Below are 6,774 nucleotides of genomic sequence, written 5' to 3' on the forward strand. Positions count from 1 at the left end.
GACTTCACACATTTTCCTGCAAGCTATTTTAGCACATATATTTCTAAGTTATTTTATTAAATTCCCTGTATCAGCCCAAATTATGCCCACACGTAAATTGTGGCCAACAGCCAAGTTCCCCATTTTCAGTATCTCCTTGTACATCCTCAGAGAGATTCAAGTCATTTGTGCAAAAGGTAATTGGTAAGAAATCTGCATCGTCTAAAGAACAGTCTCCTATAGGTCTCCTTGTAAGGAGATCCAAGGTGAACATCTAGATGTACCAAGTTGTCCATCGTAATCACTAGCTAGGTATAGCTATTTAGATGTAATTTTAAATTCACCCAAAATTAGTAAATATTGAGTTCTTCAATCACATTAGCCACATTCCAACTGCTCAGTAGTTACAAATAGAACATCTCCCTCAACCTTAGAAAGCTCTTGCACAATTCTAGTCTAAGATAAGTGGCTGATTTCTTTAATCTCCCCTTGTGATCAACTGACTAGTGGGAAGGAAGGGTAGAGAAGGTTAGCCTGCACATCAGGAGTCGACTCCACCAGGCACAGCAGAGTGCTGTGCATGGTTTTCTATGCGGGCTTCACTAAAAAATGAAAACAAAAAGGACGTAATTGGGAGAAATGAGCATATGACTATATAGAAGGTAATGGTGTGGTTTCTTGAGTTTCTTGAGTAATTGGAAGAATTACTGGTTCTTAGAGGGCATTTGCTGAAGCTTTACAGGATGCACAGGGCTCAGGGGTTGGGAGGGGGGTGGGTGGGAATACCCCAAACTATAGTTAGACGAGTGTGGACGTACGTGAGTGTGAGAAGGGAAAGAAAAAAGTCCGCTGCATATCTGCAAGAACTTACATAGATCCATGCGTGTTCATATCCGTCTGGTCCCCCGCGACAGCGGCTCATCAACACGTTCCCACGCTCCCTTCGTGGCTCGTCGCCCTCTGGACTCCATTTCCCACAAGGCGAGTCACCTGTGCCGGCCCCTGGTATGCAGCGGGCAGGGCCCCCTCCGAGGTCCAGTCCCGAGCCGAGCGCGGGCCGTCGGCGGAAGTGAGAGCCGGAAGTGCCTTCGGCGTGTGCGGAGGCTGGCGGCTGGCGGCGCTGCCCGCCTCTGACAGGGGCCCGCGGCCGAGGTGAGTCCGCGGTCCCGGCGTGGTGGCTTTCGTGAGTGTGAGGGACGACGAGTTCCGCGTGTACGCAGCGGGAGTGACTGGTGGCCGGGTGGGGCTAGGAGGGGAGCGCGGGCCCGGCGATGGGTCGCGGGAGGTCGTGGGGGAGGGGAGAGAGGAGGGACCGTGTGCGCGTGCCGCAGGGTATGAGGAAGAGACCTATGCGTGCCCATGAGACCTCAGCTGTGTGTGGCCGAGTGTGACACTGCACGTGTGCGTGTCAGAGGAGGGCTGTCTTGCATGTCAGGTACCACCCGAGTGTGTATATGAGATGGCGGGGGCGCGGGGGGGGGGGGACCCAGTGCGTCACTTGTCTGTGTAGGTGTGTCCTCAGGTGTGTGCACGTGGCTGAGTGTGTCACCACCTGTGCGTTTCAGAAGTGAAGGGTGTATTGCATACGAAGCACCACGTGTGTGGGCAGATGAGACCTCCTGTGTGTGGGGACCCCAGCACAGCCCTTGCCTGTGTCTGCAGTGTGACCTCAGGTATGTGCATTTGACTGGGCATGTTACCGCTGGTGCATGTCAGAGAAGAGCGTATTGCATGTGTGACACCATTTGTGTGTGTGTTTTTTTTATTAAATTTTAATGTTTATTCATTTTTGGGAGACAGAGACAGAGCATGAGCAGGGAAGGAGCAGAGAGAGGGAGACACAGAATCTAAAGCAGGCTCCAGGCTCTGAGCTGTCAGCACAGAGCCTGACGCGGGGCTCGAACTCATGAACTGTAAGATCATGACCTGAGCCGAAGTCAGATGCTCAACCGACTGAGCCACCCAGGTGCCCCATGTGTGACACCATTTGTGTGTGCAGATGAGACTTCAGGTGTGTGTGAGTGGTCAGGTGTGTCACCGTGCATGTCTGTGTGGGGAAGGGGTGTTTTGTGTGTGTGACACCTCCTTTGTGTCTGCAGGTGTGAACTCAGGTGCGTGCTTCTGGCCCATACCCCTTAGCTATCACTCCCCATTCCCCTTTTCCGCAGCCTCTGGCAACCATTAATCTTTCTGTTAATTCTCTCTTGATTAATCTTTCACTGTTCCGGACATGTGATATAAATTAAATGGGACCATACAATGTATGGGTTTGTTGTGTCTGGCTTTTTTCACTGAGCATGTTTATTTTTTTTAATTTTTTTTTTTAACGTTTTATTTATTTTTGAGACAGAGAGAGACAGAGCATGAACGGGGGAGGGGCAGAGAGAGAGGGAGACACAGAATCGGAAGCAGGCTCCGGGCTCCGAGCTGTCAGCCCAGAGCCCGACGCGGGGCTCGAACTCACGGACGGTGAGATCGTGACCTGAGCTGAAGTCGGCCGCTTAACCGACTGAGCCACCCAGGCGCCCCATGAGCATGTTTTTAAAGTCCATCCATGTTGTGCTATGTGTCAGTACTTCATTTATTTTTATAGCTGAGTAATACTCCATTATATGGATATACCAGTTTGTTTACCCAAATAATGCTGCTGTGAACATTCACTTACAGGTTTTTGTGTAGACATGTGTTTTCCATTTGGGGGAAGGAAGCAGTTGGGTCTGTCCCAGGGAAGCCCACGTGTATGGCCACACCCACTCCCTGTTGCCTTTGCTCACCCAGCAGTGCTCCATTTTCCAGAATTCCAGCCCTGAGCCCCTAAGTGAGTGCCAGAAGCCTGATTGCCGTATGGGAGTAGATGGGAGGAGGCGGTGGCTCTCTCCCACAACCTGGGCTCTTTGTCTGGGACTAAGACCGCATGCCCCCTGTCCTGTAACTGCTGAGGTCAAGCAGCCCAGAGACGGAGCAGAGTAGCAGGCAATGGAACCTGAGGAGCCAGGTGAGGCACATGGCAGGGTGGTGGTCACAGGGCTGGACATTTTCAGAAACTAGATCTTCCTCAAAACATGCGCTGCTCCTGCTGCCTTCACTCTGCTGCCCTGCCATCCTCAGCCTAGTCCAGACTGTCACCTCTTCACAGGTCTCCTGCCTCCCCCTGCCCCCTCTGTTGCTCTCCACACAGCACCAGAGGGGTCTTTACACCCTGAACAGTGAGGCCACCTCTACCTTAAACCTTCCGTCCCTGCCCTGGCTGTCACAGCAGGTCGGCAAACTCTCCCTGTAAAGCACTGGGTAGCAAATGTTCTCAGCTTTGCAGGCCAAGAGGCAAAACCAAGGATGTCAAATCAAGTAGATACTTATCTAACGAGAGAGAAAACACATACCCACACGTTTTTTTTTTGTCCTGATGAAATCCAGAACTTCACTGAATGCTGAAATCTGAATTTCACTTAACGTTAATCTGATGACTTTCCCCTCCCAACCACTTAAAAATGGAAAAACTATTCTCAGCTCATGGTCTCTGCAGAAATAGGCAGTAAGTGGAGCCGAGTTTGCTGACCCCTAATTTGACCAGATCCACACTTCCCATGCCTTCTGAGCCCTGCATGACCTGACTTCTTCCTGTTTACAGGCCTCACCTATAGCTCTCCCTTGGCCCACCCCCTGGTTGCTGAATAGCATTTAAATTTAGGTATTACCTCAGAGGCCCTCCCTAACCACCTGACCCAAAACAAGTGCCACACACATCTACATTATGGGGTTTTTTTTTTAGCACTTTTACACATTTTACACATGTGTTTTTTACACATTTGAAGACTTTATACTTGTTCCCATTCATCATAGACTGCAAGTTTCATGATATTGTGCACAGTCCATGGAGTATTTGTTGAATGAATGAATAAACAGCCTTCACTATTACCCAGTTTTACAGATAAAAAACCCAGGCCTCAGGGGATTGAACAACCCAAGGTCACCCAGCAGAGAGTGGTAAGGTGGATTTGATTCTAGGTCTGACAGACTCCACTTATCCCTCACACTCACTGTCTCCAGTCTAGGAATGACACTGGGAGGAAGGTGTGGGCACTGGGTGCATCAGGGCCCCAGGGATCAGTTCTCCACTTTCACCCCTGTGCGGAGGGACAAAAGGCCTCACATCAGCCCTTCCCTACTGGGAGTCTGTCAGGAACTGAATTCAAGACAGCTGGGACTATCGCTTTTCCCCTCTTCTGAGCACTTGCCTACTTGGTATCTCACTTTGTCCCCAAACAGTCTCTGTAGAGGCATCCTGACAGGTGTCTGCTACCAGTGATGTCCATAAAACTGATAGCATGGGGCTGAATCCTCAGACTATTACACAGCATACGATTTACTTTGTATAAAGTTCAAGAATAGGCACAGCTCATGTGTGCCGCCAGAAATCCCAGCAGTAATCACCCTGGGGCTGGGTAGGGCTTTGCCTGGAAAGTGTGCCTGGTGGGAGCTGTCCATAGTTCTGAAAAGTCCTAGTGCTGAGCTGTCCAAAATGGTAGCTAACAGCCACATGTAGATATTGAAATGTGAATCAGTTAGACTTCAAATTACACATCCAGTTTCTCAGTCACACCACCTGTGTTTTTTGCTGTTCAGGAGCCACATGGGGCATATGGCTGCTGAACTGGACAGCACAGCTCCAGGACATTTCCATCCTCAGAAAGTTCTAGAGCTTAGTCTGGATGGTTGCTACACAGATGTGTACATTGGTCAAAACTGATTGAGCTGAGCACTCATACCTCTATTAACAGTGTATCTTTTTGAGAGCATAGACTCAAGTCTGACTGACTACCTGAGTTCACATCCTCACCTATCACTTGCTTCACACCTTTGATTTAATCTCTCTGTGGCCCCCTTTCCCCACTTGTATAAGAGGGTGATGATAGTACCTCTTTTTCCTCATGTTAGGGAACTTGGCCAGCATTGGACAATAACCCCTTGAGAAGTTTGCAGCCTGGGCGTGGTGTGGAGCCACAGCTGCCCATAGGGACTCAGCCTAGGCTCATGGGTAGTTTCTGTTTTAGAGGCGGGGGTCTGAGGCCCAACTTCCAAGCATTGAATCAGAGGACCACTTACTGTGGAGGCCTGAGCTCAGTGACCCCCTGCCCAGCCTGGGAGCCAGGACAGGATGGAGGGTGTAAAGGTGGTGTGGCTTCTGGCAGCAGGGGCACCATGAGGTGTTCCTGTGTTATATTATATTTCACAAAGGCTTTCTGAGACTTAATGCCATCCATCCTCCTGTCCTTTTTGTACCCAAGAAGAAATAGGTCCAGAGCAGGGATGTGGCCAGTTAGTGGCACATGGTGGAACTGCAGTTTCTGGGCTTCCTACTCCAAGTATTTTTCATCCTCTGGATCACCATGGGTCCATGGCAACTATATAGACCCCTTCACCAGAGCCCAGGTGGGCTGCCACATCCCCAGACTAATTCTGGGGGGTATGGGTCCACGTGGATACAGCCTTCTCCACAGGACTCATTATCTTGGTTGGTCATGGGTGGGGACATGTGGGGGTGCTTCCCCGCAGAAGCTCAATTCAAGCAAGCGTCTTCCCCCTTGACGCCTAGTTTCCTTAGTGTAAGATGGGTCTGGTAGTGTTGATCCTAACCATCACTCTCAGGAACAGAGTGAGGATCAAGTGAGCTGATGTAAGGGGCCCACAGCATGCCTGCCATATGTTAGGGGCTCTGGTTCTGCCAAGCCCTGGAAGGTAAGCAGGAGCAACACTTGTGGGAGGGTCTGGACTGGGAGGGCTGGAGCCCCTGGGAGAGAGGCTAGTGGCCCGTGAGGGGAGGGGTGTGAAGTGAGGGGCCTTTGGGGCTTGTGTCTCTGGGACCTGAGGACAGATCTGGCCTCTCTCATATCTCCTGCCCTCCCGCAGTTCTTCCTTTTCAGGGGAGTGTCAAGGAGGACAAGCCCAAGGCCCAAGATGCTGCATTCCCAGCAGATGCCTTCCACATGAGTTCCCCATAATGCCAGCAGTCCCAGCAGGCATACTCCTTTCTGCCCTCGCTTCTGTGATACTTCTACTCCTCAGCACAGGACTAGAGCCGCAACCCCCAAGGAGCATGAGTTCTGGGACAGGGTGCCTTCCTCTGCCCTGGCCATTCCTCCTGTCTTCCTTCTGTCTTCACTCCAGGGTGGCGCTTAATGACCCTGTCAATCTAAGGCACCTTGGAGGAAGTCCCATGCCTGGGAAGATCTGGGACACAGGCTGTTTATGGTCACACTGTTTATCCAGGATCCAGGAAAGGGACAGAGCAGAGCCTGGCATGTACAGACACCTGGAAGATATTAACAGGCAAATGAATGAATGGTGGCATGAACAGTGTCTAGATAGGTGGTTGGGGGTTTTGGGTGGTAAGTAGTTGCTCTGAAATTGCTGCCTCCTGACAGGCCCTTTTTTTAACGGGGTCCCCAAGAAGACAGCCACACACACAGGCAGAGGGATTATTGCCACAAGCTAGGAGTGCCGCTGTGGAGCAGTAAAATTCAGGTTGGGGACACTTAATGGCCTCGGAGCACATGTGGCTGGTGTCAGATGCCATCCCATCCTCCAAGCCTCCCCTGCCCAACCTTAAAGGGGATGCAGACCATGCAGGTGTGATAGATGGCTTTGTGGGGGGCTGGTAAGGACCATCCAGCTGTCCCTCTAGTGGCCACAAAGCTGAGTGTTTTGGGAAGTGATGAGGAATCACTGTGTCTTTTTTTTTTTTTTTTAAGTTCAATTCTTTTTTTTTAACGTATTTATTTATCTTGAGTGTGTGTG

General features: G+C 50.6%; 1 long non-coding RNA gene across 1 annotated transcript; it reads left to right on the plus strand.

Moving 5' to 3' along the window:
• The first annotated feature begins 806 nt into the window (after nt 1-806).
• Nucleotides 807-6,728, plus strand: LOC109260456 (uncharacterized). Its single transcript, XR_002077049.2, has 4 exons — nt 807-1,131; nt 1,545-1,652; nt 1,780-1,990; nt 6,145-6,728. It is a non-coding gene; the product is annotated as an uncharacterized LOC109260456 (long non-coding RNA).
• The last annotated feature ends 46 nt before the right edge of the window (nt 6,729-6,774 follow it).

Source organism: Panthera pardus, unplaced genomic scaffold (genome assembly GCF_024362965.1).
Source record: "Panthera pardus isolate Hobbes unplaced genomic scaffold, ASM2436296v1 HiC_scaffold_18, whole genome shotgun sequence".
Classification (NCBI taxonomy): domain Eukaryota; kingdom Metazoa; phylum Chordata; class Mammalia; order Carnivora; family Felidae; genus Panthera; species Panthera pardus.